Source organism: Ailuropoda melanoleuca, chromosome 3, assembly GCF_002007445.2.
Source record: "Ailuropoda melanoleuca isolate Jingjing chromosome 3, ASM200744v2, whole genome shotgun sequence".
In the NCBI taxonomy this organism is placed as follows: Eukaryota; Metazoa; Chordata; class Mammalia; order Carnivora; family Ursidae; genus Ailuropoda; species Ailuropoda melanoleuca.
In genome coordinates this window covers 134,637,306-134,655,879 of record NC_048220.1, presented here as the reverse complement: position 1 = coordinate 134,655,879, position 18,574 = coordinate 134,637,306, and positions in this window count along the sequence as shown.

Below are 18,574 nucleotides of genomic sequence, written 5' to 3'. Positions count from 1 at the left end.
AATTATGCTTCCAAAGAATGTGCCCCTTGTTTGGACAGACGCAAAGGCCACAAGGCTCTGTGTTAGCTACCCCAGCCTATCATGTAGACTGCCAGTCTAGAATAACACTCCATCTCGTAGGAACGAGTCCTTTCTATATATTGAGACCATCCAGGTAGCTGGGGGAGGAGCACTTTGAAATCGATATGACAGTTTAATGAAGTTCTATAGTCAGTGGTAAAGTTTTAGATTGATATTAATTCCCACGGGCATCACCACAATGCTCCGAAAGGGTGGCTATAATCTGCACAGGGAGACAGAGATACTGAGGACGTAAGTGGGTTGAGGTACTTGTCCCCTGACTCCTTTCCGCTAGCCCGACTTGAACGCTATTCCAAGCACAATCCTTCAGCATCCCAATTCCTTTGAAGGTCTTCCTTCAAAACAATCAAACTTCAGGGGTGCCTCAGCTGGTTAAGCATCTGACTCTTGACTATGGCTCAGGTCATGATCTCAGGGTCATGGAATGGAGCTCTGCATTGGGATCCACGATGGGCATGGAGCCTCCTTAAGATTCTCGCTCTCTCCCTCTGTCCACCCCCCCAAAAACAAAACAAAACAAAACAAAACAAAACAAAACAAAACAAAACAAAACAACCAAACCTCTACCCTAGCATTGCCATTTGGCTTCCCACCACGTGCCCAGGCCCTAAATGAGAACACCTAACTCGCCCATACATAGGAAGGGCTAGTCCTACGTACTTCCTTGGGGCGGTGTTTTGAGGTTGCTGCAGAGAGTAAGACATGACTGGGGAGGGGTTACCATACCTCATTTATGACATTTATTTTATCTTGCTCTTCACTCGACTTTTGTTACTTACCTGATGGAGAGCAAGAACTCTGTCATGCACCTGACTCCCCCACACTACCTACTCCTGTGCCTTGCACACAGTAGGTGCTCAATACTTGTGAGAAGACTGACTAATTGAATGAATTAATGGGACAATAACAGCTCACGATGGAGTGTCCTCAGCTGCCAATCTGTTTCTCCCTGTTCACTCACCTTCTACCAGCTGGGCTGCTTCACGGACAAAATGCAACCTCCTTCCCTCTCCTATGCTCACCCGAGGTGCCCTCCACTGTGTCACCCTCTACTGACTTGCCACAATGTAATGAGGGCCTCAGGAGAATGACTCAGCTCAGTGTTGTATCTAGATGTCCCATGACCTTCTCTTCTTCATCATTTGCTCATTGCCAGTCTGAGTGACTCAGCTGCTGGCTTAATGGAAGTGTTGTTTATACAGCACGGAATACTCCATATCTAGGTCTATGCCAATAATTTATATACATATAAATAAAATCATTTAATATGTACATTAGATAAAATAAATAAAATCTTTATATTTGTATTATATATTCATACTTATATTCCTATGTACATCTAAAATTTTTTAAACTCTCCCATAGCCACTATCTCATTTGATTGACACAGGACCTCCTGGGACCAGCAGGATGTGCCTCGTGCTTACCTTACAGGAAGTAAAGGTGATGTAACCAAGGTCACAGAGCTAGTTAAGCCAGCAACTGGCAGATACGTGTTCCACATTCTTTTCACCGTGCCCCCAACTTGTTCAATTGTTGGCTGACCTGTTTGCACTCTCAGGGCAAAGGTCCAACACGCATGACTCAGTTTCAGACCAGCACAATAGATGTGGATAAACTTGACAGGAGCCTCGAAAAGTGCATCCTGGTAGATTTTTAGCTCACTGATCTTGAACAAAAAAAATTACCTGAACTATTTAATATTTTGAAAAATCCTACCTCACAGAAATTGCATCAGAAATGGATACTCCCCATTCATTCATGTGTGAGGACTTGGGGGGATGGAGGTAGCATTAAGAAGCAAGTATCATGAGAGCTTCTAGAGGTCTTCTGTCCCAATGAAGACCATTGTTGGAATATGTCCCGAGAACAGTCCCACAGCCAGCATGGCCGGGGCACAGGTCAAGGGCTGATGGGCCAGGTGCTCTGTTTTGAGAGAGAAGGAAGTTCATCTGGGAGGGATGAGGGGTGAAAGGGTGCTTAGCAGAAGACAGAAAGGACAGGTGTGGCAGAGACCTGCCTGAGGGATGTGGAATTGCTGGGTCCAACTACCATGTGCATCTGTGGGACCACTTTGATCCTCAAAACATGCATGTAGGCCTTGTTTTTATTTAATTTTGTAACCGTTTCAAAATTATTTTTTCATGAATCCATTTTCCTGTGTGTTAAACAGAGACAAATATACCACTTCTTAGCTACGGACACGGAGAAAAAGTTTTAATTTCTCTAAGCCTCTTATTTCCACTTTTGGGAAATAGATTGCAACCTGCCGTAACACTGTTATGGGAATAAAATGAGATGATCTAAGTGAGGCCTGGAGACAATGCTTGGCATAGAGCAGTTGCGCAGTTGTTTATTTTCTGGGTGGGTTTTAATGTGCTTCTGTCCTTCATACTAAACAGACACATTTACAACAACTGTCTTGATTCCCTAAGTCCAGATCTCCTGGAAACACTGATAGTCATTTCTTCAGTCTAAAGACTAGATAGATAGATGATGGGTAACAAAGGGGAGATGGGTAGAGAGAAATGGAGAGAAATTTTTTTTTGAAGATTTATTTATTTATATTAGAGAGAGAAAGTAGGGAGAGGGGCAGAGGGAGAAGGAGAGAGAATCTCAAACAGTCTCTCTGCTGAGCGCAGAGCCAATACGGGGCTTGATCTCATGACCCTGAGATCATGACCTGAGCCGAAATCAAGAACCAGACAGTCAACCGAGTGCACCACTCAGGCATGCCCCCTTCCCAACACTGTGAAGGGATTAAAACGAGAAAGGGGAAGAAGGAGGGAGAGAGAGGGGAAGGTAGTTGGAGATTTACGGATAGGGAATTGAAAAATTGTTCTTTACTCACCCCCAGCTCCATGAGACATTACTATTGAATCCCTCAGAATCCAAAGCCTGAGTAATTGCAAATGGCATTTGGACTTGGGAGATTTCACTGCAGGTCCTGGGGATTTCTATTTCTTTCTTGTTACTGAGTAATGAGATACTGCAGGAAAATGGAGGCCTTAAGAAAGGAAGAAAAAATTTTAAACCTACTCAGATAAAAATGGGCCTAAATGAAAACTGGAGAACAAAGAGTATATATTTTTCCCAATCTAATTGTACATTTTCAACCCTCTATCTCCTTCATGGCTTCCATAAAGGCCTCCTCCCCATTCCCCCTTTACTCCTCTCCCCTGCCATTCATGCCCATGACCTCAGATTTTATGTGTAGCCGGGAAGTAACTAAAATGAATGCTTACGTGGAATCCATGGGTGTTAAGGTTCACACTGGGGGAAGTGGGATAGAGTCTGGCAGGTACAGGTTCCTGGAAGAAAGAACCCGGTAGAGCAAAGTCCTCCGAGACCGGATGCCCTGAGGTAATCGGGCAATTCTCTACACCAGGAGCAGGAAAGCATCTCAGGCAACAGGGTCCTCACTGGCCGTTATCAGTGCACAGAGCGCATGTGCAAGAAATGAACATGACAAGTTTGAACCCAACAAGTGGCCCAGCACATGTTGCTGACTCGGGACTGGTGACAACGCTTATAGGACTTATGCCCGTTGATGGCAACTGGCTCCATTCTCCCCAAACCGAGCCCCTGGAAGAAAAATTTCATTCCTAAACTTTTCCAGTTATCAGGAACCCATTTTTAACCACAAAATATTTCATGCCCCCCTCCATGATTATAACTGTAGCTAACATTTTATCATGTGCCAGGCCCTGCTTAAGCGCTTTCTGTGTGTTGATTCTGTTAATGTTCATTGCATCCTTGTGAGAAAAACAGTATCATGGCGTTTCACAGAGGAGAAAACCAAGGTAAGGGGAAGTTAAAGAGCTTGTTCGAGGTCACGGCACAGGTCAAGGGGACCTGAGTTATGACCCAGTTCCACAGTCCCCGCTCTTAATAGCTATGCTATCCTTTCTCCCGACTGTAGGTGGACTTTCACTGCAAATCAGAAGGACAGAAGTCACATAAGGACAGAAGGATTCCATATGCATCTAGCAAAGCTCTTAAATTAATCTCATATGCCTGAAAAGATAACACACTGGAGGTATTATTTATTTGATCCATAAACAACACTTGAAACAGCACGTGGCTGTGTAGACTTCCTCTGATGGCAGTCCTTGCCCTGGCGATGCACGGTCAGACCACCACCATGCCACATGGCCCCAGGGCTTACTGTTCCAACGCCCTGTCACACTCTCTGGGACCTTGGCTATATAATGGTCGTGTCCTTGGGGTCGGGGATTGTCTTCTACGTAATTGTAATTTATGCACTTGTCACTTCTTGCCCGCAGTAGGTGCTCAAGAAATATTTTTGGAGTGAATGAAGGCATAGTTCCACATCTAGCTCTTCCCTCCAACTAACTGCGGGTATTTGCAAGTACAGATTATTTGGAAACAACTAGCTTAGAATGAGTAACCGATGATAATACTAGGTCTTTTTTTTTTTTAATTCTTTTTTTTTTTTTAAAGATGCAAGTACAGATTATTTGGAAACAACTAGCTTAGAATGAGTAACCGATGATAATACTAGGTCTTTTTTTTTTTAATTCTTTTTTTTTTTTTAAAGATTTTATTTATTCAACAGAGAGAGAGACAACCAGCGAGAGAGGGAACACAGGCAGGGGGAGTGGGAGAGGAAGAAGCAGGCTCATAGCGGAAAATCCTGATGTGGGGCTCGATCCCAGATCGCTGGGATCACGCCCTGAGCTGAAGGCAGACGCCTAACCGCTGTGCCACCCAGGCGCCCCAATACTAGGTCTTTTAAGAGAGGAGACCTGAGGTGCCTGGGTGTCTCAGTGTTTGGGCGTCCAGCTCTTGATGTCTGCTCAGGTCATGTTCTCAGGGTCATGAGGTTGGGCTCCATATCCCGCTCTGCACTGAGCTTGGAGGCTGCTTATCCCTCTCCGTCTGCTCCTCCCCCAGCTTGTTCTCTCTCTCAAATACAGAAATAAAATCTTTTTAAAAATTATTTAAAAGGGAGTTTACTTAAAAAAAGACAGAGAGGGCACCTGGGAGTGTGCAGGAGCGCCCCCTAGAGCGACCGGTATAAAAAGCATGGTACAAAGTGGGTTTCTGGAGCCCTTTTCCTTGGCCTCTAGGAAGGCAGCTCTTTGGGGGGTGGTAACGGACATTATGGTCTATGAGGGATCAATGTCAGCAGACAGCTTCAGTGAAGATGGAAAGCTCTTTGCTCAGTCCCAGTCTGAGGGTGCTGAGGTCATGAGTTCCATGTGGAACCTAAGAGTACAAAGCACCTTCCTCAAGCCATGAGACTCATGTGTCGGCTGCCGGAAGGATGACTTGAGGTGTGGTCAAGCTGCCGAGGCCTCTGACCCTGACTGGTTGTGTAACAGAGGTTTGCAACTTCAGATCAAATTCTGGCCACCTCGCAGGGAATCTTTCCCTCCCAGGCTTCTTCCAAGGGCATACTGCCAAGTGGGCTTCCCCCATCATCAATTACAATAAATAACACAGGGAGATTTCAAGTTTGGCATTATGGGTGTGACACTGGACACTGTGGGGTCACAGGAGCCGGGGGGGTGGGGTGCTGGAGAGACCAGTGCAGCTCTGTGTTCACAGCTCTGGGTCTGACCCCTGGGGGATGTTTGGGGCTTTGAAGTAACCCCTCTCATGCTAAGAAACAGCTAAGAAACCCCAGAGGGCCCAGCCTGAGCCCAGGATGGGGTAAATAAGAGTTCTCAAAAGACAGCAGGGTCTGGGTTATATCATTAAAAATGATCCATGAAAATTGGATAGCAAATCACTGATGTTGAGATTTTTTTGGTCTGGAATCGGATTATGTGTGCAGACCCCATTTATTGCTCTTCATACCATTAGTATGAGTATGCTAACTACAGAGGTGCTGATCCAGCACAGAGGAAGGGAGACAGAGACGTGCCCAAGGAGTGTCCCATCATGGCAGTTTTCTATCAGAGAGGACTGAGCTCGAATCCTCACTCAGAAAACCCATTCCTAGCTGACAATGTCCTTGTCCTTCTCTGGGATCTGACATTCCACTCGCCCTTACGCCACCACTTGTGACCTTTGGATAGCTTTTCCTTACGAAACGAATCCCGGTGCCCACCCCAGGCATCCAGCAGAGCAGCACATATTAGTCACTGCCTATTAAAACTTTAAACTTCTCAAAAATGAGAAATAGAGAAAACCAGCATGGTCATAGTGTGTCGGATACGCACACAGAATCAACCCTTTGATTTCTAGTAGAAATAAATCAAAAGCAGACACTTCCCTTGACCATAGACGAGGCGGTGTCTGGAGCCAGATAGCGGCAGGTTGCTGAGTCTAAAGTGCACATAAAATCCAATTGTAAGTTGGCTGACCACAGAACACGACTGGATTCACTTACTGCTAATTAGGATGAATAAAAAGAGACACTAGGAGATGTGAAGCTTGGGATTATGGGTAGTGAAAGCCACTTGATGGGAGGAAACCAATTTTTCCCAGTGTTTTGGAAAATCACTTCGAACAGAGTCTGGTCCATTATTTATGTCCTGAAATTTGCACGTTAAGAAGGACCAAACGTGTTCTGATAAAACTACACTCCAGGTAGCCCCATGTGAAGAGGTCTGAAGGATCCAAGCTGGGAAGAGTGAGTGGGTTTGGCTCTCTATTAAAGAATGGATCTTCTGTTCTTGGCCTGCATAGAAAGACATTTTTCCTTCTGCCCCAAGTGATAAAACGCATGCCATGGAACAACACTCTGGATATTGTCAGTGGAGGCTGGAGTGATGGCCAGATTGGCCCACTTGGTTATTGATCATTTTATTTGTACCTCCTGGTGCTAACTTCTCTTTCTTAGGGTGATTTCACTACCCCTTTACTCTGTTTAGAAAGGAAATGAACTGCCAGGCTCATGTAAGCTAGGAGTGACTGTTGGAAGGTGTGAGGCCAGAAGAAAGCAACTAGACGGACTGCCGGTTAAGACCATAAAGGAATCTTTTGTGGGAATTCTTATTCCATGATGTCGGCACCCCCCTTTCCCCCACTTCCTGGCCGGCAGTGATATGGGAGAGTTATTTTAATCTTAACTCTATTTAGGGGACTGGAGTGTTCCAAAGAGAAGGAGAATTTTGCTGAGCATTTTAAACAATTGATTCCAGATGGATTCTCTTTGTATCATTTTTGGAATTGTCTTCTCTAAATGAGTTCTAAAGATAGAAGGTACGTATTCACCAAAGAGTGAAGGATGCTGAAATACTCAGCAGCTAGGATGGCAAATGTTGCTATATTCGGGTGTCACTTTGGGTACATGGTTTCAATTCTCATTTTTGTTTTGTTTTGTTTTTCTCGGTGCTTCTATGACATGTTTTTCTTGGTGCTTCTGAGATGTCAGAGACAGTAATCCTCACAGGGTAGGGATTATAGAATAAATTTGCAGGATGAGTTATCCACATCTCTGCCCAAGTACATACTTGGAAAATATTGTGCAATGCTAATAAATGATTTTTATTTCAAATTAGTTTTAGGAGTAATTTCTTTAATTTAAATTCAATTAGCCAACATATAGTACATCGTTAGTTTCAGATGCAGTGTTCAATGATTCACCAGTTGCATATAACACCCAGTGTTCATCACATCACATGCCTTCCTTAATGCCCATCACCCAGCTATCCCATCCCCTCACCCACCTCCCCTTCTGCAACCCTCACTTTGTTTCCCAGAGTCAAGAGTCTATCATGGTTTGTCTCCTCTGATTTCTTCCCATTCCATTTTCTCTCCTGTCCTCTATGATCCTCTGCACTATTTCTTATATTCCTCATATGAGTGAAACCATATGATAATTGTCTTTCTCTAACTGACTTATTTCACTTAGCATAATACCCTCCAGTTCCATCAATTTTAATGAGAAATGTAGTGTGTGTGTGTGTGTGTGTGTGTGTGTGTGTCAGAGGCAGAGGGAGAGAGAGAGAAAGAGAGAGATCAAGAGAGAGACCCACAGAGATTGGGGGCAGAGAGAGAGAGAGAGATTCTAGTGGAGAAGCCAAGATTTAAAACCAGGATCTGATTCCTACTCATGTTCTTCTATACAACGCCTCTTTCTTTTAAATGGTTGTCCTCAATTAATCACCCTGCAAACGTGGGAGTCAAGACAAGGGGGACAGCGCCAGCACTGCTCGAATAGAATGAACGCCAGTCATAAACTTCCAACATGGCCGTCACTGCATAGGGAGGACCCCCAGCCATCAGCTGAAGCTCCTGAAACGCTGCATCCTTGCTCTACTTATGGCCAGAGTGGAATTGCACGTGCTGCCTTGCTTTATGCCATCAGACATGGATATCTTGGCCACAATGGACTGAATCAGAGATTGGCTCCTTGACTAAAAACCACATGACATAGGTGTAGCCCAGTGGCTCACAGAGTGGCCAAGTGCCAGATGAATGTGCTTCTTTTTGGATGAAGAACAGTGAACCCAATGAGACAGCCTCTTTCTGGAGGACTGAACGAGTAATACAAGAAAGAGAAGGGGCATGTGGGTGGCTCAGTTAAGCATCTGCCTTCAGCTCCAGTTATGATCTCAGTGTCCTGGGATAGAACCCCACAGGGGCTGAGCAGGGAGCCTCCTTCTCCTTCTCCCCCATCCCTGCTCATGCTCTCTCTTGCTATCTTTTTCTCTCTCAAATAAATAAATAAAATCTTAAAAAGAAATACAAGAAATAGAAGGAAGAAATAGAGGCAGGGCAGCCAGGGAGGAAAGCCAAGAGTAGAGAGAGAAGCGGCCAGAGAAGAAGTTCAGTGTTGAGACTGGCAAACTCACCAGAGTAGGTCCCAGTGCTGTTGACAGAAAGGGCAGAGGGTACCAGAGCTCCTGAGGATGGGGAATCACGCTTCGATTCCTTGTGACACCTACTGTGGGAGAGCGAAGGTGGTTTCCTACCTTCTCCCTTACCCAAATGTTCCCTGCTAGATCTCCATCCCCTGGGGTCTCTTAAGCCTGCCTCTCCTCCTTGTGACCTAAAACAATTCAATGGCAATAACTATAATAATCAAATACTTACTATAAGTTAAATGATTAAGCAGATCGTTTTAGTTAATCATTTCAAAAACACTATAAGGAGCACCTGGTGGCTCAGTCAGTTAAGTTTCCGGCTCTTGGTTTCAGCTCAGATCATATCTCATGACCTCAGCTCAAGTCCTGGGATCCAGCCCCGTGATGGGCTCCATACTCAGCAGGGAGTCTGCTTGAGGATTCTCTCTCTCCCTCTGCCCCTCTCCTCGCTCTCTCTCTCTCTCTTTCTCACACCGGGCACGAGCAAATAAATAAATGAGTAAAAAAAAAAACCAGTATGAAATAAATATCATGGTGATAATATTCATTTTATAGATGAGTAAACTGAGGCAAATGGGGGTCAAGTCAACCAAAGCCTTCATATTGAATGCAGTAAGTCCCAGGAGTTAATCAGTTAATTGAAAAGTGAAACAAGGAATTGTTAAAAACAGATTCATGCATACCTTAAACATTGTGTTTTTTTAAATGCATAATGTACATCAATCTGACAAGGGCTTTTCTTTTGGTAGAAGTTGCTAATAGAATTCAGGGGTTTTTGCGGCAGAAACCATGTGTATAATATATGCTAAACATTTTCTGGTTTCAGTTTCTCTGATGCAAAATAAACCTGGAGACACATGTGAAACAATTTGACACAGAATCTTTCTAGCTTTCTTTTCTATTTTCTATAATCTTATATAGATATTTTTCCAACATCCAACTTGCATGGCTCAGTCTTGTCCTTCCAAAGCATTCAGCCTAGTGTTCACAGGGAGAAAAAAAGCACTTTTTCATACTCCATTTCATCATTATTTATATTTGATTAAATCATGTGATGACATTGGTGTTAAGAGATTTGAGAACTAACTCTTAGAAACTCATCTGGTAGAAGCAGAAACGTATAAGTCTCTTACAAAGGATTCTATTTCCAATATGGTTGCCACTAGAGGTACCATCCCAGGTGCTCGTGTAGTCTTTGTCCCCTCCCCATGAACCTGGGACGAGCATCGGGAACTACCTTGGCAGAGTATGGCAAAGATGATGCTATGTGACTTCCAACCTTAAGTCACAAAAATGCCGCGCATTTCTACCTTGTTCTTTTGCATCCCTGCCTCTTGGAATCCTGCCACATGCTGCAAAGGAGCCCAAGCCACTGCAGAGATGCTGCAGGGAGGGGAGCCACGGCCCTGAGCGAAGCCCCGCGGACGCCAGCACCAGCTCGCCAGCCGTGTGCATGAGCTCTCTAGCAAGCAGGTCCTGCAGTCCCAGCCGAGCCCCTCTTCTGCCTCGTACTTTGTGCCCAGAGAGGAGCCCCCTCTGCCGAGCACTTCCCAACTACAGATTAGTGAACGAAATAAACGACCATTATTTGAAGCCCTCGGTTTAAGTAGTTCGCTGTGCCGCCGTAGATCACGCTAATGAGTGTTGTGGGTTTCGTTAGTATGTTTCGCAGAGGGAATGGCGGACACAGATCAACGGGTGGGTCGGCTAGGTGAGCGTCCCGTGTCACTCTTCCACGATTAGGAGCTAAAGCTGAGCTTTGAACCCAGCAGTCCGAATTCAGAATTATATTACTATATTCCTTAAAAAAAAAAAAGTAGAAGCCCTTACTAAACGGACATAGCAGTTGACGATACTTAATTTGATTTGATTTCTTAACTCCATGCTTGTAGACAAGCTCTTAATGTTCACAGGGTTCAAGGCAGGAGTACCAATACCAGATGTCTCATCTTTAAAAGTTAAAAATGAAGTTAAAAACTCTCAAGTTTTATCCTCTTAACTTGAAATCTAAATTTCGGGTTGAGTTCGTGGACTCCATGGCTACACCCCTTTTCCTTCTACCCCTGGAATCACTCCTCAGCACGAGGGCATCGACCACAGGTGTGTAACCTCCAGCTCATGCACCCGGGCTTCATTCACACATCCTCTTGCCCCATAAGCTGCCTCTTGGCCAGCCCCCATCCTTGGGGTAGTCCTGCAGGACGGTCAGCCCTAGAAGAATGAACCCAAGAAAGAAGGCCATGCGAGCTCAGGAAGGAGACGAGAGCAATTCGGGGAGAAACTTCTGGGATGTTAGTGCTTAGAGCACATTCTAAATTGAGAGGTGGGCTTGGGATGGACTCTGGGTGGACACGTCCCCTTGGCCGAGTCTCCTTGCGCCATGTGGAGGAGTGCAGCTGCAGGGGACTGCTACTGAGGGACGCACGACAGGGAGCTTCTTCTCAGCTCTAAGGACAGGACTAACTCCACCTCCAAACCCTCTCCCCCACCCTCTTTCACCATGTCTGGCCAATGACTGAGGATCAAGAAATACTTATCAGATAAAGTAGCCTTGTTCCCAAAGGCAAATTTTGCTGTTCAGTCTTGGGTGCTGCTGCGGTTTGAGACTGTCAGCCCCGGGTGAGGTCACAGAGCTGGGACAGCAGCCAGGCTCCCACACATCTCTGAGCAGAGCTAAAATCGATTCTGAGCAACTCCGAAGAGCAAGCACGGCGGAGGAGAGGTAGACTGGGCTCCAGGAACGGGACACGATAAGCGGCAGACGCTTGAGCATGAAATCCCGAGCACTGACTGTCCCAACCTTTCGTCCCCATGATGAATTTTCCACCGACGCTGGTAAACGGCTCTAATCTCCCCCACGCCCGAGCCCACCTGCCGACCCAAGTACGCATACTCTTCTGGTAACCACAAGCAAGCAGCCGGAAATGATCAGAGCTAAGGGGTGCGGAACACCGCGCTTATGCATTTAGGAGACGTATTTAAAAAGGACTACTCGTCCTGATGATTTCTTCAGGGCGCCCTCTGTAGAACTGCGGAACCTTCCAGGTCCCGCACCAGTAATGGTAACGGCACACTGTTACCTACCAGACCTTGCAAACGTGTATATGTCACGGACACAAACCATCCTACTCTGAGCGCCCTTTCAAAGTGCAGTCTCCCCTACATCCAGAAAAATCATTACCCTCGGAAGTAGTTGCTTTCCTTAATTGGAGGTAGGGGTTTCAACGCCATTTTAGTCCAAATAGAAAGGACTTGAGTCAGAAAGTGTTATTAAAAAAAAAAAAAAGGAAGTTTGCCTGTCCTTCGATTACACTTCGTTCTACAAGCCTCAGAAGAAAAGACCAACGTTTAAGTTATACCCCAGGGCATTTGAAGTAAAAGAATGTTTTCGGCCCAAAATTCTGTCAATAAATTTCTTTGGCTTTTATTTGGAAGGGTGTTCATGCAAATTCTTCATAAATGTGGCGAGGGGAAGATTTCTAATGGAACAGAGCCTGCTCGGGCCTAATTCCCGAAGGGTGTAATTCCAATGTGCGCTCCAAATTCTGTTTCCTGTAAGGCTATCAGATCTGAGGCAAACATCAAAGATTAAATCTGTGAGAAATAAATGTCACACTCTCTTCCTAACATTCTTCTGACATTTAAAACGTCCATCCACTTCAGGAAATCCGTCTCTGCCTAAATTCATGATTGGAGCTTTGGGCATAGACATTGGTGAAGAATTGTATAAATTGATGTTTCGTTTTCTTTTCTTTTCTTTTTTTTTTAAGATTTTATGTATTTATGTGACAGAGAGACAACCAGCAAAAGAGGGAACACAAGCAGGGGGAGTGGGAGAGGAAGAAGCAGGCTCCCAGCAGAGGAGCCTGATGTGGGGCTCGATCCCAGAACGCCAGGATCACGCCCTGAGCCGAAGGCAGACGCTTAATGACTGAGCCACCCGGGCGCCCCTCGTTTTCTTTTTAAAGATTTTACTTATTCATTTATTTTATATATAGAGAGAGAGAATGAGAGGAGGGGCAGAGGGGAAGGGAGAGGGAGGGGAAGAATCTCAAGCAGAATCCTCACTGAGCACCGAGACCAATGCAGGGTCGATCCCTGAGCCAAAACCAAGAATCAGAGGCTTAACTGACTGAGCCACCCAGGTGCCCCTATAAATTGATGTTTTATTTTTTAAATTTTTAAAAAGATTTTATTTATTTACTTGACAGAGAGAGAGAACAAGCAGGGGGAGCAGCAGACAGAGGGAGAGGGAGAAGCAGCCTCCCCTTTGAGCAAGAAGCCCGATGTGGAACTCGATCTCAGGACCCCGGGATCATGACCTGAGCTGAAGGCAGACGCTTAACCGACTGAGCCACTCAGGTGCCCCTATAAATTGATGTTTTAAAAGGTACTTTCATCTTTAGAGATTTTGAGAGAGTTTCATGAATTCCGGGAAAAAAGTAAACCATAAAGAGGTAGTTTATTAATTATTTTTTTTTAAAGATTTTATTTATTTATTTGACAGAGATAGAGGCAGCCAGCGAGAGAGAGAACACAAGCAGGGGGAGTGGGAGAGGAAGAAGCAGGCTCATAGCAGAGGAGACTGATGTGGGGCTCGATCCCATAACGCCGGGATCACGCCCTGAGCCAAAGGCAGACGCTTAACTACTGTGCCACCCAGGCGCCCCTATTAATTATTAACTATTAGTTAATTTCCCCCCCATGCCTGTAGAAGGCTAAAATGTAAGAGAATGATTCTTGTTCCTTCATTTCTAAGGTTATGTTTGCATCTTTTTCCTGTTGTGAACAGCTTTTTGTTTTGTTTTGACTTTTTCTTCCATTATTATGATTATTATTATTATTATAACTTTTCCTAAGGAGAATTATACTGGGTCCTGGAAGGGATGGGAGGTGAGAGATACACAGGAAAGGATAGAATGGCTCCCCAAATATGTCCAAACTCTAATCCTTGAAACAGGGGACTCTGTCGCCTTATATGGCAAAGGAGATAAAAGGCAAACATTTTCAGGGTGAATAAAAAAGCAGGATTCAGCTATATCCTGTTTTTAAGAGATGACATTTAAGTATAAAAACACAAATAATTTAAAAGTAAAAGGAGGAGGGGTGCACCTGGGTGGCTCAGTCAGTTAAGTGTCTAACTCTTGATTTTGGCTCAGGTCATGATCTCAGGTTGCTAAGATCAAGCCCCATGTAGGGCTCTGTGCTCAGTGGGGAGTCTGCTTATCTCCCTCTGCCTCTGCCCACGCCCCACTCATGCACTCTCTCTTGTACTTTTTCTCTCTCTCTCCCTCTCAAATAAATAAATAAATAAAAAGGAGGAGAAAATGTGTACCACTGTAAATAAAAAACTATAAGAAAACTGGTATGGCAAAATTAATATTGACCAAGTAAATGTCCCTACCAGAGATAAAGGACATTTCGTGATGAAAGAAAGGTCAAGACACAATGACTATATATATATATATATATATATATATGCAGACTTAAAAGCAGAGCTTCAAAACACATGAAACAAAACCCTACAAGCTAAACAGAGAAATAGACAAATCCACAATCATATGGAAGTAATTGATAAAAACATGTGAATTTTTAAAAAATATGTAAGCATATAGATTTGAACAATATTGACCAGTTTTTCATAACAGAAATCTATAGGATATCATACCCAACAATTGCAAGAACACAATTTTTTCAAGAGTCCATGGAAACTTCATGAAATGCAGTACAGTAAACATGACCACAAATTAATTGTCCCTCCTCTTGTTAGCAGGTAGAATCTATTTTCCCGCTTTTTAAATCTGAGCTGGTCTAGCGATCTGCTTTGACCAATAAAGTATGGCAGAATTGGTGTTATACCACTTATGAGTCAAGGCCTTGCCACTTTGTCCCCAGCCTTCTGCAATGCTGCTGCAAGGGAGCCAAGGCTAACTTCTGAGGTTGAAAGAGAAGCCCAGCCACACCAGTGTCCCAACTGTGCCCAGCCCCCCCCAACCCTCCAGTTGAACACAGTCTCAGAGTGAGATCAAAAGAAATTCGCGGGGCGCCTGGGTGGCACAGCGGTTAAGCGTCTGCCTTCGGCTCAGGGCGTGATCCCAGCGTTATGGGATCGAGCCCCACATCAGGCTCCTCTGCTATGAGCCTGCTTCTTCCTCACCCACTCCCCCTGCTCGTGTTCCCTCTCTCACTGGCTGGCTCTATCTCTGTCAAATAAATAAATAAAATCTTTAAAAAAAAAAAAAAAGAAAGAAATTCGCACAAGAATCATCCAGACAACCAACAGAATCATGAAATCATAAATTATTATTTTTAAACCACTAAGTTTTGAGGTGGCTTGGTTTTTGGGGTAGTTTGTCATAAAGCAGTACATCTATGATACCCTTAGGAAAGACCTTATGCTTGACCATAAGATCATCTCAATAAATTTCAGTGGATTTTAATTATACAAAGTATCTTCTTGACCACAATGAGTTAAATTATAAATATTATAAATTGAGAATGAAAAGATACTTAGGAAGTTTAGAGATATTTTGAAGTTAAGCACATAGTTCTAAATAATTTATGGATCAAAGAAGAAAGCACGAGGGAAATTATGAAGTATTTTAGCAGGATCATGGGGAAAACAGTAGTCAAGATGTATAGAATGCAGTTAAAACAGCACTTAGAAATTTGTAGCTTTAAGTGCTTATATTAGAAAAGAAGAAAGCTTTTAATTCCATTGAGCTAAACTTCTACTTTAAGAAGCCGGATAAAGAAGAAAAAATGAAACTCAAAGAATCAAGGAAGAAGAGTTATAATTTGCAGATACAGATCTGATTGTGTATGTGGAGAACACCAGGACAATAACAACAAAATCCTTGGAGAATAATGAGGGAATTTAGCGAAGTCTCAGGATACAAGGTCTACATAGAAAAATCAATATATTTCCACATACCAGCAATAAACAATCAGAAAGAGAAAATGAAACATCATCTACAAAAACATAAAAATTTGAAATACTGAGAATAACTTTAACCAAAGAAGGAACTCCACACTTTAAACTGTAAGATGTGGTTGAGATCAATCAATGAAATACGAATAAATGTCTATGTATTGAAAGACTCAATACTGTTACATCTATTTGCCCCTAACATCTATAACTTCAACGGAATTTCAAACAACAGACCAGCAGGCTGGCCTAGGCAGTCTCTCTTGGTCTGTGTGGTACAGTGGGGGGCTTCAGCCTCACCCTGTGTTCTAGGATTCTCTCGGTGGTGTCTTGTTCTTCAATAGTTGTTAGTTGTTCTTGTGAGGGAGAGCAAAGTCAGGAACAACCTCTGCCGCCATCTTGGTTACCTTTTTTAGGAAACTTTCTCTGAACACTCAGTTTGTGTTGTCTGTCCTTTCTATGCAAGCTTTTCTTAAATTCTCACTTTGGGCATCAAAGTGTTTAAACCACTTCACTGAACTGCCAGGTTACTTGAGGTCATCCTCCCCAAGATCATAAACTTTGTGAAATCAGCCTCTTCTCCCCAGGCAGACTTCCTTCATTGTCACCTCACGAGCACCCCCTCGGGTTTGTTGCCACTGTGCCCCACTCTTTCTTGTCCCTCCATCATGGCTGCCTCTTCTGACTTCTTCCTTATCTCTTTATGGGGGCAGCCTCTCCAGCCCATCTGGGGAGCTGGTCCTTCATGATATACCCAACTGGAGCAGCCAGGGACCATCTGTGTGCCTGGGTCACAATACTTTAAACAATGGCATAATGGTGATCACGCCCCTTTGTTGTCTAAACCAAGAATAATGAATAAGGATGGGGAGGTAGAGTAGTAAGCATCCTGAGAACTGCAGCTAAAAAGCTAATCACATGGTGAAGGACCTAGTTAAACGGTGTTACTTTTTCTTCTCCCGGTCTCTGAATCTATGCTTTGGCTCTTTCTTCTTATTAAATCTTGACATTCCCAAGAGTATCAAGGAAAGCGTGTCCCATGGAGAATTTCCAGCCTCCATCCACATGGTCTTTGTCATCACAGCAGTTTCTGGGTAGATTTCCTGTGTTCCCAAAGTCCCTGTACAGCTGTGATGAGGAGCTAGAAGTGCCACTGTATAAGACATTTCTTCCCATAGTTCCACTCACCCACAGCTGATGCCCCTTCTGTGGTCTGGCAGCTCGGTTAGAGATTCCTGCCTGATAGCTCCATAGAGCAGGATTTTAAAGCACCCGGGTCACCATTATCCACCTACAAACATTAGGCTCCATTTCTTATGCATCCTGGAGCAAACCTCTTTTATCTACTCGCAGCACTAGAAAAAGATAATTTTCCCCTGAAAGGCCATGTTGCATATAGAAAAACTTCTCAGAAATATGAAAAAGTTACAAGAAAATTAAGTGACCGCTAACCTGTTTTGGAAAATCAATATCAAATGCTTTGGGGTAAAGTTTATGATGTGTTTTTTAAAAACACATCACCAAAATTTTACAGGAAATCATGCATAGCTTTCAATCTCCCACTGGTTCCCAGTGTCTATACTTCCTAGGGGGCACATCCCTTAAAATAACTTTGAAGTCTTTGACTAATTTATTAGATAAATCCGCTGTGTATAAAACGGCATCTTTACGAGATAATGAATTAATCACTAGGTTCCACTGGGGCCTGGAACTTTGAGCTTTGCTATAAATTATGGCACCTGCTGTAATTCTGTATCACACACATGCGATGGGACCATTTTTTCCTGAACTGATTAACTGGCACTGAACTAAATGCCTCAAGTATCTTCTTAAGTTTTTAAACCAATTATTTCTTAATAGACCAAATACCAAATTATTTTTATGTTAGGTCATTTATACAAACATAAATCGAAAATAAAAAACCAAACTTTGCCACTGAAGTTTGATAAAGGATGAACTTGAAAGAAAAATTTTAAATATCAGATATTGGTAACCTACTGTCATTAAAATTCTCAAGTCAAAAAAAATAAGCTACAAAGAAAAATATGAACAAATCATGACCTCTGTTTAACATGACACATCCGTTGTTAACTGATAGCCGATCTAATTATGGATGAGCAAAGACACATTAATTTTGTTGTTTCACTCTATAGATAAGGGAGGGTTGATTAGCACATCATCAAAAATCATAGGCTATGTTAACAGTGTGGGAAAAAACAAAAAGGAAAAGAATAGCAGTCCCAGACTGAAACAGAAGCAACAGAGAGAACTTACTTTATACTGGCATCTATTTAGTTAATGATACATGTAGAACAAAAATAAATAAATAAGTAAATCATGTTTAAGAGAAATCAGATGATAATCTTTATCCTGGGAAGCGTTTAGGAGTATTTTCAATAATGGAGACACTATCTTCTACTTCTCAATATTTACAGTGTGACTTCCTCTCCAGAATTATGGGTTTTGCCGTCTTCTGGGAGAGGGAGGAAAGCCCATTCAATGCCCCAGTATTTTTACTGCATTATCCAATTTATGGCAGTAGGTCTGTGTGTGATTGCTGTCTACTATTTCATTTCGTAGGATTCCTCCAAACTCTTTTGAGGGTATGACCACAATCCATTATATTTTAGCCCCATCTTGAGAAGAGAGTGTTGCCCATAGATATGGGGTTAGAGGATATTCATTACCCCAAAGAGGACTTTGCCAAGTCTTACCATCTTGTCATGGTTCCCTGTGGAGTTCAGTCCCAGCTACCTAGTCAACCCCGTAGAGATGGATCGTA